The sequence below is a fragment of the Microtus oregoni genome, unplaced genomic scaffold, assembly GCF_018167655.1.
Source record: "Microtus oregoni isolate MIOR12 unplaced genomic scaffold, Mior012 000067F_012, whole genome shotgun sequence".
NCBI lineage: Eukaryota > Metazoa > Chordata > Mammalia > Rodentia > Cricetidae > Microtus > Microtus oregoni.
In genome coordinates, this window is record NW_024543965.1 from 1 (window position 1) to 20,973 (window position 20,973).

The 20,973-nt window shown below is 51.2% G+C and overlaps 1 pseudogene; it reads left to right on the forward strand.

Moving 5' to 3' along the window:
• Window positions 1–9,287: 9,287 nt before the first annotated feature.
• Window positions 9,288–20,973, forward strand: part of LOC121440393 — a 30,192-nt pseudogene continuing 18,506 nt past the window's right edge.

Below are 20,973 nucleotides of genomic sequence, written 5' to 3' on the forward strand. Positions count from 1 at the left end.
TAAATGGAGGGACACACAGTCTGTTTCAGTCATCCATCTATGGGACATTGGGCTGCTTCCACCTTTTTGGCTATAATGAGTAATGTTTTTGCAAACATGGCTATACAAGTCTCCATGAGTCCCCTGCTTTCTACTCTTAAGAGATAAGCTGCTGTAATATGATGGTGAATTTTTTTCAGAAACTGCCATGGTGTATTGCATTGTGGTTGTCATATCTATCATTCTGTCCCGAGGCCTCTTTTCACTGGAGAGCTTGGGGCCCTCCCAGAACCTCTGAAAGCAGACAAATATGTAGTCACAAACTTGGCTGGTCATGGATGCTCTTGAGGGTGTGTTAGATGGGGTGGAGGTCCCCAAATCCCCCCTTTTGGATGGAGTAAAACAGTTCTCCAGGTAGGGAGGTCCATTCACTGCTTGCCTGGGCTGCCCTTAGTGAGACTAAAGTGACTGACCATCAGTTTGATACTGACCTACCCACAAGCAAGGGTAAAATTAAGCAATGTCTGGATCCCTACCAACCCCATGATTCTGAATGTGGGCTTTTCTGGGATCCATACACCTTAGCTGGATCCTCAACAGGGACTTCCCACTTTTCCTGTGTACATTGGTCTTTCTGCAGAATGAGCAGGGTCTCTATGACTATGCTGACAGTCCACCAGTCATCCTCCAGGTGGCCTTGAAAGACTTGCCTGCAAAGGCAGGACTTGAGGCAGGTGGATGAGTGAGCAGGGAGGGAGTACCATGGTGACAGTTGACCCTCTTCTGTTATTATTGTTTTTGCCCAAAGCTGTTCTGGGCTTAGAGCTATTCTGCGGCGGTGGCAGCAATAGCAGAGTATGTACAGATTGTACCAGGAATGGGGGGAAGGACGAAATGGAGTAGGGGGTGTGGCTGTCCCCTTTAAATCTGTTTTCTCGGTTTTATTTCCTTCTCTTTTCCCACCCTCCTCTCTCCACAGCAAAAGTGGTGGGACTGTGAGGACTCGGGAGCTGCAGTGACAGTGTCTCTGAAATATTAATGAGGTTGTTCTCAGCCTGGCTTCTTCCCTCCCCTCTCTGGTTGTATGCATGCCTTGTCCTTGGGTGGTCACCAAGGTGCATCAAGCAGAGGGGCGGAGCAGAAGTGGCCAAGAAGGACAAGAGCCCTGTGCTGAGAGGGAAGTTGTGGAAAATCAAGGGTTTAAAGCACCACCCCAGGGCCCCCAAGCCAAGCCTATATCTGCCCCATCATGTTAGAGTGGACAGCCAGCTGCCCTGCAAGATTCTCTCCTCCCAGGACTTCTCCCCACCTGCTCCCTAGCTGGGCCCCAGGCCCCACCCAGTGTGCAAGTGTGGGCTGGGATGTCTGACAAAAGGCAGGGGTTAGGCCTCTGTTCCTGCTTCTGGATCTGTTCTCTCCACCACATGGGCAGGGCTGGTGTCCTTCCCAGGTGCCTGAAGATAGAGACAGACCAGGGCCTATTATTTCAAGGAAGCCCAAGTGAGTCACACTGCTGAGTCCTAACCTGGTGAGTCCATAGGGAGATTCTAGTGGGTGGGTGAGGGGGGCCCAAGGTAGAAGCACATGCCACATCAGCCCAGGCTTCTGCCTGCTGCCCGTCCAGGATGGACTGTTTGCCTTAGGTCCTGGACCTGGCTCTAGCACCAGGGACATTGGCAAAGTCCAGGAGCCATACACTTGGATTTGTGCAAGGGGGACTGTTCTTATCTCTCAGGGCCCTGTTCTTATCTCTCAGGGCCCAGAAAGTAGGAAAACAACTTGGGACTGGGACTTTTTGGCGTAAAACTAGTGCTGGTATCCAGCTGCATCTACCCCAGGAACAATGGCAGCACTTGGTGGCCAGATAGCCCACCACTAGTATGGGTTCTGTGTCCCCCACAGACTTGGCTGGTGCTGAGTGAGGGGCAGCCCTTTGGACTGTTTCTAACTTGACAGTGTAATGGATTTTGATGCATTTCTTTTTTTTTTTTTTTTTTTTTTTAGTTCTGACACGGGAAATGGCAGTGGGCTTTGCTCTTTTCCTAGATCTTCTGAACATGAGGCAAAGCAGCTCCACAGAGCAAGGTCAACCCAAAGGGGGTCCCTCTGAGCCTGCTAGGGAAGCTGCTCAGGGCAGTAACAAGGTGTCCTAACGTGGGCAGCTGAGACTCACCTCCGGCCATCAAGCAAGCGTTTGATACCTGAGGTCTCTGATTCCACCCGAGCGCTAATTCCCCCCTGTGTTTAAATGGGTATTGTGCACAGTGGGTTGCAGCAAGCCTTGGTGAATATTGTAGGTACTGTTACTGCATGACATTGACAACCTCAAAGGTCAATGCTAAGAGTGGTGTCACCAGAGGAAGCCTAGAAGCAGAGGGTCCCTTCCCTCAGGACTTGCACCGCTTCCTGAAGGGGCAAGGGCTGTCCTAGGGTCACAGGAAGCACACTTATATTAAATTGAAGGAGCTGGCAGAGAATCCATGCAAGGTGGTGAGAGAGAGAGGAGAGAGGAAGGAAGGGAGAGAAAGAGGAGATGGAGAGAGAGAGAGAACCAGAAAGGAAGAGCCTTGATATTCTGGTCAAGCAGATTTGAGTCACTAGAAGAATAGGTGGCTAGAGGGATGAGAACCAGAAGGAATCTGTGTGATGGTCACACAGTGAGGGTGAGCTAAACCAGGGAACCCAATGCAGGTTTCTGCTCTCTCTACTCTATGATGTTGGCCAATTTTCTGCCAAGATGGAGCAAATGCCAGAAGGTTCAAGGGCCCCTCTGAGGAGGTTTCTCAATTCAATTAAGCCAATTAAGGTCGGAAAGATGAAAGAGCACAGAAATGGTAACATTCCCTGTCCTTTTTGATGCCTACAGGCCACTCTCGGCAGCCAGCCCAGGCCCGGGAAATTCTGTCAGGCCTACAGAACTGATAGGCCTGGTCATTTCTGTTCTTGGCCATTTCAGTGATGGTTGCTGTCCTTATTAAAACTGGAAGAGACCATCATCCATGCTTACAGACAAGCCAGGGATGAAGAGAACATATGGCTTTCTGCTCTCTGCAGCAGTCAAGAGTCACCCACAGGAGGTCTCCCCTTAACCTGGTGCCTTCCGTCTGAAACTGTGGCCTGTTGAGTGAATGAAGATGAGGAAAATTTGAGTGCCCCACTCCTATTGGCTTCATTGCTGCCACCTTCAGAGCTTCAAGCTCCTTCTCTGGGGGACCAGGCACCCACTTACTAAATCCTCCAACCCCATCGTCATCTGGGATAGACCACTCTGTGCACTTTGGCAACTCAGTGGTCAACAATGTGTCTCAAAGAATTAAGGATGCAGGTAAAGGCAATTCTGTTTTATGGCTGTGCCCAGCCCTGGGAAGTAGGAATGGATAATGGGATCTTGGGCTCAGCAGCAATTACTTATGACTGGAAAACTAACTGGTAGATACATTCTAGAGAACGTTCCACAGTAACTGTAAACTAAAGGAAGCCATTGGATGTCAGCAGGTGGTGATGAGAGAAAAAGGACGTGTTGTTGAAGCTCGGAGATGGCCTCTGGTAGAGGAGTGATGGCCAGTGTAGGCTGGTGTGAGGCATGGGGAACACGCCCAAAGGCAGAGGAAGGGCCGGAAGAGGTGCTTTGAAGGAATTTGGTCTTCTTGATTGGGGCTGGAGAATGAAAATGTGTGGCAGAAGCAGTCCATGGACTACAGGAAGAGTTTCCTAGAGTGGCGGCGCCCAAGCCAGGGCAATGAGGATTTTAGGGGCAACATGGCCACTAGTTTGCTAGGCCTATAGGGAGATCCCTCTGCTGGCAAGCAGGGTGTCAGGGTTGCTTAGTGGGAGATGAGGGGACAGGAGCTAGACACAACTGGGCAGTCAAGGTGTTTGGGGGGATACTGAGGTGGTAAGGGCAACTTGACCCCAGGACAGTCACACAGGAGCAGGGGTGCCATGAGCTCCAGAAGTCCCTCTGGCTACAGGGAGGTGACATGGCTTGACCTCTCTACCCAGGGACCCTTACTATGAGACACCAAAGGTCCAGCCATCTTCAGGGATGACAGAATTCCAAAATCAGGAGTAGTTCTACGCTGCAGGTCAGGGGACAGGGAGGAGGGGGTGGCAAAAATGCTTCAGTTACATTAGGGGAGCCCTGGCCTCCTCCAGGACTCCTAGATCTGGGCGACTGTAGTTGTGACCTACAGCTACATGCTCTGAAGAGCATGCAGACATCCCAGCGTTCACTTCACACCCCAGGCCTAAGAGCACCCTTATTTTCCAGGTGGGCAAAATGGCTGAAAAAGATTAATGGACTTTTCAAAGAGTAAAATCCTTCATCTGGCTTCCCTTTCCCAAAGAGTCTCTGTGGAGTCCTTAGGCAACTCAGCTGGGAACTCAGCAGGTTCTCAGCTGGAGCCCTGAGGCTTCAAGCCTGGGTGAGTGAATACAGTACTGAGCCCTTGCCTGAGGCGAGTACTGGCCACCCCTCCAAAGGACTGAAAGAGCCTGAGAGCCAATGAGGACCCTTCTGTGATATCACTTGCCAGTACTGGGTACTTAGAGTCCCTGTTGATCTGGCCTTTCCTCCAGCTTTGTCTGACTAGGGCCTAAGAAGCTGACTCATGGGGGGGGGGTGTTGTGCCGACTAAAGACAGTGTCTACCCTGACAAACTAGACCCATTCATCTTCTCCAGCAGCCAGCAGACTGGGGGTGGTGGTGGAAGTAGCAGAGGGCAGAAGGCAAAATCTGACAGGTACATCCAATTGCTTTTGCACTGGGACTCTGGGGGAGCAGTAGAGCTCTGGTCAGAGACAGGAGGGGGGAGAGAAACACCCTCCTGTAGTCAGGGGACACCATCCTGAGCCAAGGCCACCTGGGGTAGGGGGTTGGGGGAAGGCAGATATCAGTGGGAAGCTAACAAGCCTACCTTGAGGCTGCAGTCTCAATTTCCTCTAACTCTGTCGTTTCCCTTAACGAAGCCTTGACTTCTTGCACTGACAATTGAGCGATACTTGTCACCTCCCTCCTAGGTGGTTGGTATGGCAAAGTCACAGAGCGCCAGTGGAAGGAGCACACTCTGCCCAGCTTCCTGTGTGCCCACTGCTTGCCCCCTGTCATCCCGAGTCACTGCTTCGGGCTGCTGCTGCTCAACCAAGCAGAAGGGCCACGTCCCTCTCCCTCCCCAGACCTTGCTTAGCTGTTTCTCCTTTCAGTCTTTTTTTCTCTTTGTCCCTTCCTAGAGGCCTTCCCTGAAAACCCCAGCCGGAACTTTAGTTTAGTTTTTGTCAACATCTAGCACAAAAAGTCAGTGCCTGCCACAGATACCAAAGAAATATATATAATATATATATATATATATATATATCCAACTGAAACTAGTGGGAGAGGTGCACAGGATTGAGAGAAGATGGGGAAGTCATCTTGCATTTGCCATTTTCATCCCACATCTTCCAGAAGTGAAAGCTGATCCATGTAGAAAGTGATAGAACAGTTTACTATTTGGATGCCCAAATTGTTGAAATGGTGACCAATTAGGACAAACATTTTCTAAGTGCCCCCTCAGACCTTGCGAATAGGGCACATATACTTTTTCTTGAGAACCGAAGTCTCCGTATTTGGAGCACGTATGGGAATGCTTCATTGCCCACCCACCCCCATGCCTGTGCTCTTCTTCTAGATGTGACATTCTCAGTTCATGGCACCTGACAGGGCTCAAAGGTTGTAACCCCACTGGACCCTCCTGACAGTGAGGGGCCATGGACTTAACCACCTCTATTTTAGCTGCATGAGAGCCTTTTTTGCCTTTCTTCTAGGCTCTGGGTTATTTTTTTTGCCCTGGGTGCTTCTAGATCAGAAACCTAGATGAATATCTGAGCTCTGATTTTTGAGAGGATTGTTCTGAGCCAGGATTTTTTTTGCCCAAGGTGAGAGGTCTAGTCCAGCCAAGCATGTTGCCAGGATGGTTGTTTACTGATGCAAAGGCCAAAGCCCTGTGCTCTGAGAATAATTCAGTTCTAGGGGAACCAATATGGCAAGTTTGGCACATGGCCCCTGCAGGAGGAGGGCAGGTCCAATAGGGCCTAGCCAGACCCCAGGAAGGCTGCTACAGGGGCAGCCGTCTTGGTAAGGTAAGGAGCACTGGTGCAGAGGATAGGGAGATAAGAGCCTCAGGAAGCCCTGCAGAAGGGGAAAGTGCTATGACCTGCTGGGGGGTCCCGGATGGCTTTGTTTGTTTTGTTTTTTGGGTTTTTTTTTTCATTTTGAGACAGGGTTTCTCTGTTGTAACAGCTCTGGCTGTCCTGAAACTTGCTGTGTAGACCAGGCTGGCCTCGAACTCATAGAGATCCACCTGCCTCTGCCTCCCAAGTGGCTAGGAGTAAAGGCGTGCGCCACCACACCCAGCCGGATGTTTTCCGAAAGGCAAACCTTAGCTCCTTCATTGGGGTGTGGGAGCAATGCATAGGGAGCAGAGTGTCAGCAGAGTCACTAGTGGCCTGGGGTTGCTCTGAACTTTCTCCTGTGTGCCCTGTCCCCTGCTCACCTCCACTTTGATTCCCCTTATCCTTACTCTCTTTTATCTATCAATTTCTCTTTACCTCCTTCCCTCCCTCACCCCTTTTTCTGCTCTGCACTGGGGCCTCCCTCTCCTCCTATCCCCAGGAACCCCGAGGGTTGCGGAAACACCCTGCCCACTCAACCTTGACAAGGAGTGCAGCTGCTCCTTTCCATGTCTCAGTCTATCCCCTGGAGCCCTAGGACAGCCCAAGCCTGAGCCACTGAGGACTTCTGGGGACTTAGATCATGGGCAGTGGCACTGGGCAAGTGGCACTAGGCAAGAAGTAGGCGGGAGGGTCAAGCAAGAAGTGGTGATGGGCCCTGATCTCTTGTGCATATGAAGCAAGAGTAGCTACCTATGGACCCCAAAATTGCCTTACTTCAAGTAGGTTTCCAAATGGTTTAGAGAGGCAGTGAGAGCTGACTGGTGCTGGTGGCAGAAGGGCCCCCACTACTCCCTTCTTTCCCACCTAACAAACCCTCTAGCTCTGGATGCTCACGATAGGCCAGGACAATGGGGGCTGGTCTAGAGGGTCAATCTAGCATTTGTGAGTCACAGAGTACACTGAATGAAGATTGGGGAGAAACGTCCATTTTTGTCTGAACCAGGTCCCTTGACCTCTTCTTGCCTTGTTCTCCTCAGGTGTTCACATTTAGCCTCTTTCCCACCACCACCTTGCCTCACTTCAGCACTGGGATCTTAGGTGGCCAACTGTCCCCTAACTGCGACTGAGTCAAAGCTGCACCTGTGAGAAGGGCCTGCCAGACAGGATGGGGGACATGGCAAACAGTTCCATCGAGTTCCACCCCAAACCCCAGCAGCAGCGGGAAATGCCCCATGTGGGTGGCTTTGGGTGCACACTAGCAGAACTACGCAACCTCATGGAACTCCGAGGTGTCGAGGCACTGCAGAAGATTCAGGAAGCCTACGGAGATGTCAGTGGGCTGTGCAGGAGGCTGAAGGACCTCGCCTACTGAGGGTAAGTTCATCGGGTTTGGGGGAGGGAAAGGGCTATCCTAGGAACTCGGGGTCTGCCGTACGCCTGGAAGACAGTTGGAGCGCTGTGCTGCTCTGACTACCTTAAATGGCTCAAGTTAACCTTGGAGGAAAGCCAGCCACTGACTGTTGCCTTCTGCTCAGTCACTTTGTCTTGACTGGAAGGTGCCTTGTGCAGGGGTACTAAATTCTGAGGGTGTGAGTTGAGCCTCCTCCCACCCCACAAGAAAAAAGAGAAGGAAGGGCAGATGAGAACCGCGAAAGGTGGAGGGTTCAAATGGAAACCCTGGATTCTTTTAAAGAAACAGCAGTGTCGACTGTCTCCTACCGAAGAAGGAGGAAGCCATGGCCTCTGTTAGGGGGAGAGCAACCGAGAAGACACATGAAACTGACCTTTGGTCATAAGCACATATGAGCATAGATGAACACACACATACATAGTGACAGCAGCCGCAGGCTGTCCCAGTGAGGTGCAAGTCTGAGGCACTGCCAGGACCACACGGGTGGGCTTCCAGAGAAGAAACATGGTGAGAGTCCTCTAGAGTATCTAGAGCGGGTACTCTGTGACTGTCCTCTTAGGTTTTCAACTCCCTGGTCTGCTGTGAGACTAGGGTCACCAAAGAGCCAAATCTAGCCCCAGATTTCAAGAGTTGGAACCCTTTTTGGTTCATCTGACACTGGCCTGGCAGGATTGTGGGAGCTTTCCCAACCTGATGCCAGGCCTGCTTCCCAGACACTGCTAATTGATTTTATCAGTCACCCATCTCAGTAGTGGCATTTTGGCCTACCCAGTCCTGCAAGTCCTAGCCACCACCTGGGTTCTTCCGGCTCCCTGGCTCCTCTGTCCCTCCCATTACCAGGCCTTGCCCATTCTTGTTTCTAAATCAGTCCTTTGGTTGCAACACTCATGCTCATCACCTCAAGCCTCCTTGTTCTGCCCTTGCCCCCATTCGGAGCCTCTAAGATACACACCAGATGCTCTTACTCTAGCCTTGCCCTAGGTGGATTGAAGAAAGCATCATGTATCCATAGGAAGTGGTGCATGGGCCCAAGGAAGTATTAGAAATGGAAGAAGGCATGCCCAAGGGCCAGGTTAAGAACTCCAGGCAAGGTGGCCTCCCGGGGCCATCTGGATCTTCCTTAACTGTAGAGTTGCAGAGCTGCTCCATCCATGAATAATCTATTCAGCCTGCCCACCACACACACATACTCCAGCCTGAAGCACTGTTCTGCCAGGACAGATGGCTGGGCTTCATGCCAAAGGCTCTCTTTCCGTCCTCCTCCTTGCCCACCCACCCCCCTGAGGACTGGGGGCCTCTAAGAAGGCTGGGGTAGAGGGTCATTTAGCTACAAGGGCTCTGGCCTCTCCCAGATCAAAGGAAGCAGATGGGCTTTGGCTGGCAGCTCTTCCCTCTGCCTGTCAGGCCTTGTTAAATATTTAAAATGTCAAGGCCCCTGGGAACCTGCCCGATTCTGCCACAGAGCTCCAAGGCTTGTCTGATGCCTATAAATGTGGTGGGCATGTAGAGGAGCAGGTGCCCAGGTGGGTGGCTCAGTCCCTGACAGGCCTCTGAGACCCTATGTCCCCATGGCAGCCCAGGGACCAGCCCTTCCCCCTAGCTCCTAGGGCCCAGCTGTCTGGGGCCAGGAGCAGGTGATTCTCACTCCCCCATTTCCTCAGCGCAGCAAGCAGCAAGCCTGGAGCAGGCAGGCTCCTCAGCAGGCCTTCTTAATGGAAGGGGCAGACTTAACTGTACTTCCAGCCCCATGCCAATCCTCTGGGGGCCCAGAAAGGGTTTGACAGAGGAAAAGCGGGCCAGGTAGGTATGTGGCATGTTGGTGGAGGGGACTTTGGCAGTTATTACCTCTGCAGAGATTCAGAAGGATTCTAGAACCCATCCTGAAAAAGAGTCTGCCTGCTGGTCAGGAACCTCCTGGTAGGCTAGTTAGGGGGCTCTGCACCCTGCCCCTGTCTTATCTGCTCTCCACCGACAGTCAAAAGAAGAAGGGGGGCAGATGAGCTGAGAGCTGACACAGTGTGGTCCTAATCCAATTCTGATGGCATCTGGCCTCTGCTCTGGGCAAACAGCCCATCTGTGTCCATGCCAACCGCCCAGCCTCTTTCCCCATGTCTTGGGCCTGCTAGGTGGGCACATGTTTGAAACCAGAAGGACCAGAGCTGCCTTCTCTACCACACCCATAAGCAATGGTACCATGGCAGTTGTGACAGCTGTTGGGACCCCCAACCCTACAGAAAGGCCAAGGCTCAATCTGAAGGCAAGTGCTAGTCTTGGGCAGAGGAGGGGAGGGGAATTGCTGCAATAGCAAGAGCAATCCAAGGACAAGGCAGAGGAGGGGAAGGAGCGAATTTCTGTGGGAAAGGGACTAAGGGCCTCATTGGCTTTGGGAACAGTCTGGACATGTGAAGCAGGACAATCAGGAAGCAGAGTCACATGGTGCCATGGGTCTCAGGCTTTCTAGAAGCTAAAATGGATCACTTCCCCTCTCTGGGGGCTCCAGGCCAAGGGCAGTGTAGACCCCAAGTGTCTAGAGCTTAGAGTTCTGGTGCATCCCTTGTAATGTTGAGTCTTTCATAGCTCCTGCAGTTGAAGGCAAAAAGGCTCAATCTGGGGAAAAGACTGAGGTCTCCCAGATACCCTACTGGGAAAGCTGGGGTGGGGGTAGGGAGAAAGCTGAGGAGGCCCAGCCTTTCTTCCTAACACCTTACTAGGAAAGCTGTGGGACTTCAGAAAGAGGTCTTTGGCCCTAGTAGAAATCTGAGATGCCAGCCCAGCCCAGGCTCAATGAGGGCAGGGAGAGAAAGGCAGGGACAGCTGCAGCCCTTCTGGGTGGGAAGGACACTGTGGCTGGATGCTATGGACGTGCCAAGGCTGTGCTGCTTGCAACTTTTGCTCTTGTCAGTCCTTCATTTAAGCTCCTCCCTGCTCCTCTGAGAAGGCCCATTGTCAGCACTTCCTTATTGATGAGCGATCTGGGGCTGAGTCTTATTGCTTTCCTAAACTCCGCCTGCTGTGCATGCTCCATGGACCAGATGGCTCTTTTGATCACCACTCAGCTCCTTCAGCAGGTGGTAGAAGCTATGTCAATGACTCTGGTGGGAACTTCAACCTACCACCACTAGGTGTCAGTGTAGAGCTGGTCCCTTTGGGGTGTAGCACTGGAGGCCTGGGTGAACCTAAGGAGGGGCTGGATCAGCCTGCAGAGAAGATTGCCAGCTAAGGGTAAGGCTGTGACAATTTCTCACTTGTCTGAGATCTACATGGAGGTTACCTCCACGGTCCTGGAGCCATGAGTTAAGGACTTCTCTGCCCTTGGACCCTACAGTGATCGAAGTGTCTCATGTTAGGCCTGAGAGGAGCTTCCCTTTCCTCCCCTTTCCTCTCCTTTCCTCTCCTGTTCTCTGTATGAGTCAGTGACAGTCCCCTTAGTCTCGGCCATCCCCATCGCCAATTCCAAGAAGGTGTTGGGTATTTGGGAGCCACGTGCCTGGGCATTTCCCGGGCACTGTGGGCACCAGACCTTGGGTCATCCTCTCCTCAACTCTGTGTCATGGTATCTTGGCCCTGTGGAACTCTGTTGTCCTTTCCTGGTGCTGGTCCTTTCAAACTCCAGCCGCCTCTGGAGCTGGTAAATGGAGTCCTTCCTCCCCCACTGCAGAACAGGCTCCCTGCACGACCTAGAGGATCAGTTCCCCATAGCAACAGCTAGTTATGAGAAGCCATAAACCTCTGCCTTCGTTTCTTCCTGCAAGCCCCATACTTCCACCTTGAAGGACTTCCAAGCCTCCCTTTCATAAGACCTTATGTAGATCTCTGGAACTAAGAACTTGCTCTCACACTCATTCTCTCTGAGCTTTCCCTGGGAAACTTCTAGAAAGTAGGCCTCCATCCATGTCCAGAAGACATTGTTCTATCTTCCTCAACAGCTATGCTCCTGGATACATCCATGTCCCTGGTTCCCCTGTGCCTTGCCCCCTTTGCAGATCAGGCTGGGTAGCCCTGCATGTCTTTGGAAAAGGTAGGCCATAGGGTAGGGTGGCCAAGGTCCAAAGGCTGCCTCACTTTCAAGGTGCCAGAGTCTCAAACACAGTCCCATCTTTCAAGCATGTGTGGGGCCTAGTGACCAGCACTCTCAAGAAGACATGGAGTTTAAGTGTTAGGAGACAGATAACTTTGTCCGATCCCTCTAGAGAGGGCCCTGGCCAATTCTTTGGCACTTGGGTGAAACTGGGCTAATATTACCTGGATCCCCTTCATTGGTAACCTCCCCACAAATCCACTGAAGCCACTTAGATATTGATTCACCTCTCTACTCACCCTCAACCCAAGGAGCCCCTGGGTGCTCTGTTCTGCTCCTATCTCAGCTACCCTTGGCCACATAGCATCCTCCTGGGTCCTTGCTGTCCTTTCCTTTGTTGGGTGTTAGCGCTTCCCTGCAAGCATCCCTCAAAGATAACTTTGACACAGAAATGACAGCAGACATGAATGGTGCAGAGTGTAGGCTAGTGTTTCAGCAATTGAGACATCTACAGGCCTAAGACCTCCTTCCCTAGACTTGCTGTCTTATAAGTGCATCAGGATATACATAGCCCCTTTTCCTGGGTTACCATCTCTTCCTCAGGCTGGGTACTCACTATGAGGGCTGTGCTTGGTCCCCTATGCTTAGTCCTGTGCCTGCAGAAAGGCTTGTAGCACTTGGCCTGTACCACTCTGCATTCTCTAAGCATCCACTCTGGAGTTCCAGAGAGGCAGGCTTTAGCTAGAGAGCCACAAGGGGCACTCTTGCTGCTGCTGCAGCAGCTTAGTCAGAGATGCTTATGGTACCAAGGGCTAGCCTGTGCCATCTTCTTCTGTGCTTCTGTCATTTTCCCGGCACACTGTGTAGGTCTGGCAGACAACACCAATGACTTAGAGAAACGCAGGCAGATCTATGGGCAGAACTTCATCCCTCCCAAGCAGCCCAAGACCTTCCTGCAGTTGGTATGGGAAACCCTGCAGGATGTGACTCTCATCATCCTGGAGGTGGCTGCCATCGTCTCCCTGGGCCTCTCCTTCTATGCACCACCTGGAGAGGAAAGTGAAGGTAAGGGGCGAGGCTCTGGGCTAGAAAGGGGGGTCCCAGCGCTTGGTTTCCATGACTTTACATCTCCTTCATGTTCTCCTCCATCCTTGGTCACAGCCTGTGGGAATGTATCTGGTGGGGCAGAGGACGAGGGAGAGGCTGAGGCTGGCTGGATCGAAGGGGCTGCCATCCTACTCTCTGTCATCTGTGTGGTGCTGGTCACGGCCTTTAATGACTGGAGTAAGGAAAAGCAGTTCCGAGGTCTTCAGAGCCGTATTGAGCAAGAGCAGAAGTTTACTGTCATCCGAAATGGTCCCTGTGGCAGCACTGGTGGTGGGGGACATTGCCCAGGTCAAATACGGTAAGTGTACCCATCTTCTTCTACCCTGCCAAGAAAGCCTGAATGCCATTTCTGAGAAGGGTGAGCCAAAGGAACCTCCCCAGCTTAGACTGTCTCCCCAGTAGTCTGTGTGTTTCCCCCTACAGGGGCCTGGGATTGGAGCATGCGGGGTGTGATTAGGGGCAGAAAAGAAATTTGAGGTACAACAGTACCCATAGGAAGCAAGCTGGCCTCAGCCTCTGGAGAGGTATTCTTCTACTACTATAGGATACAAGTGTTGTCCCTGTTATTTGAGAGCTGGACAACATGGTTAGATGTGGATGATCCCCCCCATACACACACACACACAAAAGAGGAGGCAGAAAGAAGAGAGACCCCCAGACCTCTCCCAGATGATAGGACCTCCCCTAGGAAAGGCAGGAAGAGGAAAGGGTAGGGAGGACCCATGGATCCATAGCCTTCAGTTCTGGCCTGGGCTGGCTTATAGGAGACCTTCTGCCTGCCGACGGTGTGCTAATCCAAGGCAATGACCTCAAGATCGATGAGAGCTCCCTGACGGGCGAGTCAGACCATGTGCGCAAGTCAGCAGACAAAGACCCTATGCTGCTCTCAGGTAAGGGTTACCTTCTCAGACAGCCCAGGTAAGGTTGCTTGAAAACCTGGCCCTAGCATCCCCAGGCAAGCCATCCTGGTGGACTTGCCTTAACTAAGAACTCCCTGAATAGCCCTTCTGAGAATGCTACCCACTGCCATGCCAGAGCAGGTCACTGGAGGCCTGGTGGTGTGGCTCCAGCCACAGGACAAAGAAATGATACTCCACTGTTCAAGAGGACCTTTGATATCATGAATGGGACATCCCAAGGGGAGGGCTTTCTGGGGTCAATAGTGTGCTCCATCTACATATAGACTCTGAAGATGACCCCATGTATGTTTTGTTCCTTTTCTAGAAGGTTCAAATTCAGCACACTTTTATCTTAATGGGAAATGTAATATGAAACCGAACAGAAAAACCAGAGGTCCCCTGGTGGGCCCCGTAATGGCTCAGACTGTGCTTCTGACAAAGACCCGCCAGTCTGTGGTACTTTGGCTCATTCCCACTACAGCAAGCCTATAAACAGGCTGCAGTCTAGATGAAGGGGTCAACAGCTGCAGTGACTTCTGCAAGAGAAGTACCTGCTTCAGGGAAACCCTAAGAGCCAGCATATGGGTGCTGAGCGTGTCCTACCAGGTTGTCTTAGTTCCTCTATGTTTCTGTGCCAGGCACTCATGTCATGGAAGGTTCTGGAAGAATGGTGGTAACAGCTGTTGGCGTGAACTCCCAGACAGGCATCATCTTTACATTGCTTGGAGCTGGTGGAGAGGAGGAGGAGAAGAAAGACAAGAAAGGTAAGGCAGCCATGATTCCAATGTCCAGAGATGATGAGACAGCTTCCTTTTATGTTAATGTCCTTGCTTCTTCATCTGCCTGCTGGCCAATCCTGGCTCCAGGGAGATGGGTGGGAAGCCACCACCTTCTTCTAATTCTTCTTGAAGATCCTTCTGGTATTTTTTCTAAGAGTCAGCAGGTCAATAATCCTTGTGTAGGGGGCAACTTTCCTTAGACGGCTAATCTATGATGGCTTTGGTACATCTGTCCCTGGGGTAAAGTGTGCTCACAGAAATGTAACCTCTTATCTCAACTTTGAAAGGTACTGCTGGGATCTTCAAGCTCACCCTCAAAGTACTCAACTTCCATAGGGAAGATTCGGGGGTGCTCACAAAATCTAAAGTGGAAGTCTTCTGAGCAGATAGGGATAGGTCTCAAAATAACAGCCAGGGCCAGGGGATGCCGGATGGGGTGGGCAAGGTAGGCTCTTTAGAAAGTGGTAGCCCTGTCTCTGAGGATAGCAATGGATAGAAACAGAAGATTTTGGAGAGTCCAGCTTCCTTATGACCCCGAGATCCCTGGCCGAAAGCTACTATACCACCCCTTCCAGCCATGGCACTCAAAACCATGGAGTTACAGAGCTTCCCCTTGTCAGACCCTGCTCCTCTGTGACTCAGGCACACACCCTAGCTCTGGTGAGCAGTCTGCCCTTGGTTCTTTTCCACAGCCCCAGGTGACTATGGAGCAGATACTTCCAGATGCATGCCCGCCCGTCTTAGAGGACCTGGAGCCACAGTCTATACAGGGACAGACCAGCATGAGGAAGGACAAGTTAATAGTCCTGGCCTTAGGCTACTTCTTGAGGTCCCCTGTCCCTGGGAGCCTGGAGAAATGACTGTCAGGGCTACAATCACTGAGAAGCTTCTATTATCCTTATTCCCTGGCAGCCTGGTCCTGTGCCTCCCTGTATGGGCACCTCCCTGATGTTGACAGGCCAGGTCTTCTGCCACCTGCACCAAGTCCCCAATCTCCACTGAGCCCCTCCCAGTGTTATCCCACAACTTTAATGTGTGCTCCAGGAATACAAAGACAAATGATAGGTTAGTTTGAGTCCCCAGGCATGATGACCTTACCTAGTGTCTTCTTGGTTCTGTTAGGTTGACAGGACACGCCTTCCACATAAATCCCTTTAGGAAATCCACTCCCTCCCCTTGAAGCCAATGGTCTCTCCCTTGAGCTGCTATCACCTGCACTTTCCTGGTGTCCCTGGTGGCTCCTTTCCAAGCTCCTAGCCTCCTGTTCTATCTCTTAGATAGTCTTCACAGCTTGGGCCTAGGCCACTCCCACCTCATTGAACTTGATCTTCTTCATCCAGACCCTCCAAGACAAGCTGCATGCACTTCACCAACACTGCTTGGCTGTGAGACTTAGGGAACTGGAGTGGGCCAGCTTCCTGGAGAAGTACCCTGAGGGGCTCTGAGGAATAGCATCTATCTTGGCCAGTGCCCTCATCTTACTCTTGTGGTTCTGTCAACCCACTGGGCATGCTCTGAAGCTGTTCCTTGTCAACCTGCCACCCTTACATTCTATTGCTATCTTTTCTCATGACTCCTATATGCCCTTTTCTTCCTGAGTCCCTCCCTCGCCTCCTGTGCTCTGCTTTACTCCAGGCTACCTCTTCTAGTCATGTTCACTTTGCTTCCTAGCACCAGTATTGGGAAGTTCACAACCCCCTGCAACTCCAGCTCCAGAGGCCCCAAATGTCCTTTCCTGGCCTCCATTGTCACAGACACACACACAAATAAAAGAGACATAGGCCCACGCATGCACTCACACATGCATGAACACACACACACACACACACACACACACACACACACAAATAAAAGAAGTCTCTTTCACCTCTAAACTACCCCTAACCCACACAGGGGCCCTGGGCAAAGAGGGTCCAATATATGATCTGCTTATGGTTGAAGATGTCTCTCTCATTCTTGGGACCCCAGATTGTGGTTCCATTGCCTAGAAGCTACCCGATACTCTGTCTTTTGATTCCCCAGTGACATGAGCTACTGGGTAGAAAATGATCCTGTGCTGGAAGATTCCTCCCTAAATGGGGACCAGTGAAGATGTGGCTCCCAGATAAACTCCTCTAACTGCTGTAGTAATACGAGCAGCGGGGCTGCATCCCCAGCACCCCGGCCACCTGGCTAGCTTATACCCTGAAATAATTACACGGACACTGTATTCTTTTAAACACTGCTTGGCCCATTTCTATCTAATCTCTTCTAGGCTAATTCTCACATATTAATTTAGCCCATTTCTAATCATCTGCATAGCACCACTAGATGCACTTACCGGGAAGATTCTAGCCTACGTTCATCCTGGGTCGGAGCTTCATCGCGTGTGCCCCAGAGAGCAGAGCTGTCAAGTCTGAGCTCACTTCCTCTTCCTCCCAGCATTCTGTTCTGTTTGCTCCTCCCACCTATGTTTTAACCTATGAGGGCCAAGCAGTTTCTTTATTGCTTAACCAATGAAATCAACAGATTGGTATATGACACTCCCACATCAAACTGCCACCTGGGCTGTGCAACCCTCAGAAAGAGTGACTGGCACTATGGGCTGTACCCAACCTAAGGCTTCAGACAGAGCCACCTGGAGTCTAGTATTTGCACCTTCTCCCTAGTGCTGACCTCCTTTTCACACCACTTAGACCTCCTTTTCACAGTGGCTCTGGACCTACAGTTTGGATGTGCCCACCAGGGCCCTAAAACAGACAGAACCCTGTCCCTTTAAAGGACACACATCTAGTAGTGGCCTCAGAGAAGAGTACAGGGGTTGGGTTGGTTCAGGGCTTGGGAGTTACCTCCTGTTGGGTCTGAAAGATCAGATATCTAAGGGAAGTACATACCTTAAGGCAGCGGGCCTTCCAGAAACTGTCAACAGCTACTTCACCTGACCCAGAAACTGCCCAGGACTGGCTTTAGAGACTCACTGTGGAGCGGAGGTCAAGGCCCAGTGGGAAACACTGGGTAGGAGCTTGGCCCAGGAAGCCCAGAGTATATGCAGTTAACATGTTCTGGGAGGTACTGACAGATTGCTCCTAGAAAGAATAGATCATCAAGAAAGCCCATCCATAGGTAAGGTAATGGCTTGCAGCAATCAGGCCTTTCCTTTCCCTCCTCTACCCCATGGAGCTGCAAACTGCTATATGTGCCCAAGTTCTTCCTGCTCTCCTGTGCTTCTGTGTATGTCATGACCACATGGGTGTTCTCAAGTCTCTCCGTGTCTGTCATTCCTCTTCCATTGTAGGCAAGCAGCAGGATGGGGCGATGGACAGTAGCCAAACCAGAGGTAACGTGCGTGCATGGCTCAGGGCTGCTGAGGAGCTTGTGGGGAGGAGGGAGAGAAGGGGGAATGGGGAGGGACCACCTACTGCCAAGGAAGAAGCAGCACCTAAAGACAGGTGAGTGGGCCCCAAAGTCCCATCCTGGCTTGGCAGTGAAGGGGATACTCTTGGAGGATGCTCCAGTTTCTACCAGACACTGCTTCCATGAAGCCTAGATGAGCCACCTGGAAAACGACTGGTCAGTGCCAAGGCCACCAGCATGGCTTGAACTTGTCCATGTATGAGAATTCCCCATAGACACCTGAGACCACTTTGGCCAGATAAGGAAACCAAGACATAGAGAGGGTAACTTGTCAAAATCCCTAGGTGACAGTCCTCTGAGTTTCCCAGGTAAGAGGAGTTAGCCAAAGCCTGGAAGATAAGCGAGATTGCTAGGGCTTTGTGGACTAGGAGGCATCTGGCTCTGGCCCTTGCTTGGTGGGATAACAGAAGGTAGGGACTCAAGGCTAGAGTGACCCAGCTAGGCAGGGTCTGGCATGTCCTGAAGGCTGCTAGGAGGAAAGAGCTATGGTAAGTAGTCTCGAACTGCCAGGTGAGGTGAAGGGATGCAGAATAAGAGGAAGACAAACTGAAGCCGTGTGGTGGCAGTGCACACCTAAAATCCAGCACTTGAGAGGCTGAGACAGGTAGATCTCTGTGAGTTTAAAGCCAGCCTGGTCTACAAAGTGAGTTCCAAGACAGGCTCCAAAGCTACAGAGAAACCTTGTCTCAAAAAAAGAAAAATAAAACAAAAAAGTGTAGAGTTGTGCTATGATAGCCATGGTCACCTTTAGCTGGGTGGTGGTGGCGCACACCTTTAATCCCAACACTCGGGAGACAGAGGCAGGCAGATTTCTGCTCTACAGAGCTAGTTCCAGGACAGCCAGAACTGCTACACAGAGAAACTCTGTCTAGAAAAACTAAAATAAAGAAAGGAAGGAAGGAAGGAAGGAAGGGAAGGAGCAAAGAAAGGAAGGAAGGAAGGAAGAAAGGAGGGAAGGAAGGAAGAAGACAAAAACAAAAACAAAATGGGGGACACCCCTACAACTGCTAGGTCAGGCAGCCCCTTCCTTAGGAAGAGTGGAGGAGGCAGGTGGAGTGGACATGGTTATTTTTGGCAATGTAGCTGGAGAGTTTCGAGCCCAAGGACTGTGTAAAACTTGACAAAGAGAGAGAGATGAGGAATCCATGTCACCACCACAAAGGCAGCAAGAATAAAAACTAAGGGGCCTATCAAGGTGAAGTGGAGCCACGTGATCTAAGAGGGAGGTAGGGAAATATCAGGAGGAACAGAACAGGTTTGCCCACAGAGGAGGCGAGCTGGGCAGGGTTGTCTAGGCTAAAAGGAGCATACACTAGGGCCCCTTAGTGATCTTGAGGGGAAAGTAGAAGTGGCTTGGATATCTGTGGGCAAATGAGTCAGATTTTGGTTCCAGAACATTCCTTGGACCAACCACAGGACTTCTTTCAGGTATTGAGCTTTGGGACATTACTGGACTGACCACCTTGTCTGTCACAAGTTCCTTATGCTAGTGTCTGTCCACCCTTCCCATAAAAGAACCATCTCTCTGTCCCACCTAGGACAATGCTGCAACTGCCTGCCTACCTCAGGAGGGCCTGGGCTTAGGATGCAACAGAAGCCTACAGATTCCCTTTGCAAAACTTGAAGTTAAAAGTGCTCCATTGAATCCCATATGATGAGACATGTCTTTCCTTGTGATAACCCTCTATAGCCCCTTTACCCTTGATAGGCCCTAACTTCAGCCAAGGGTTTCCTCTATGTACAGCTAAGAAGCAGGATGGGGCTGTTGCCATGGAAATGCAGCCCCTGAAGAGTGCTGAGGGTGGGGAAATGGAGGAGCGAGAAAAGAAGAAAGCCAACGTACCCAAGAAGGAGAAGTCAGTTCTGCAAGGAAAGCTCACAAAACTCGCTGTGCAGATTGGGAAAGCAGGTATGTTCAAGCCAGAGATGGCATGCCAGGAGCCTGGGGGACACTGGGCTCCTGGAAGGAATATGACTTCCAGATGCTGTGAGTGCAAAGGACAGTATATTGTCCTGGCTCTAGGAAAGCTCGCGTACAGAGAAATGGATAGTATTCCAGAAGAATGTCATATACTGGTGGGCCAGAGGTGCAGGCCAGAGCCAACCATGACTGCCAAGGTCTGGCTTAGCACCCTCCACCCCAATAAGGCCTAAGTCACACACTCATGTATTACCTAGCAAATCCCCTGATTCAAGGTTTCTGGCCACATCATAGTCAACAGGTAGCCAACTTCACCGAGAGCCTGCTGGCCAGAGCCCCAAAATATGAGGGTGGCTAGTACCTCACAGATGTACCTTTCATACCCTTAGCTTTCTGTTCTTTACCCCACACTGTCCTGGGGAACTAGAGCAAAGGCTACCCTAGGACCTCTCATTCCATGGAGTCATCCTTCAAGCTGTTTATCCCAAAAGGTACCCCAAATCCATCAAGCCCTTACAACGGCCCTGACTGGGCTCAGGCCAGCCATGGCTACCTTGCCCTGAACTTTTCTTCCTTCTCTCCTCTCACCTCTTGTGGCCCCTCTCCATCATGGCTGGACAGGGTTGGTGATGTCTGCCATCACTGTCATCATCCTGGTCCTCTAATTTGTGATTGAGACCTTCGTCGTGGATGGCCGGGTGTGGCTGGCAGAGTGCACACCTGTCTATGTGCAGTACTTTGTGAAGTTCTTCATTATCGGAGTCACTGTGCTGGTTGTGGCTGTCCCTGAGGGCCTGCCTCTTGCTGTCACTATCTCCTTGGCTTACTCTGTCAAGGTAATAATACTACTACTTACAACTAATTCCATCACAACAGACCCCAACACTAGAGTGGGATGTCATCAAAGCACCTTAGGTGTAGTGGGGACTAAAGAAGGCTAGGGATGCTAAAGGAAGAAAGGATACTGGCTGAGATGAACTTTGATAATACATCCTAACAGACAGTCCCACTGTGACCACCCATCCCTTGGACACAGTGAAGGGAGCTAGAAAAGAAGCTGATGTCGAGAGAGACCTCACAGGGAGATTCAGAGGATCCAAGACAAAAAAGAACTAGTGCTGCTTGTAGAGACAGAGACAGAGAGGCAGAGCCTCAGAAAAGGCTTTGGGCCACTGAGAAGCAGTTGGAGAGTAAAGAAGAACCAGGGGAGTGTGGAGGAGCACAGATATAGGAGCCAATTGACGAGGGAGCTCTGGCAGAAAGCGTCCAAGTCATTCATACAGAGAGTAGCTTCTTGGAAGCTCACTGTTCCCCAT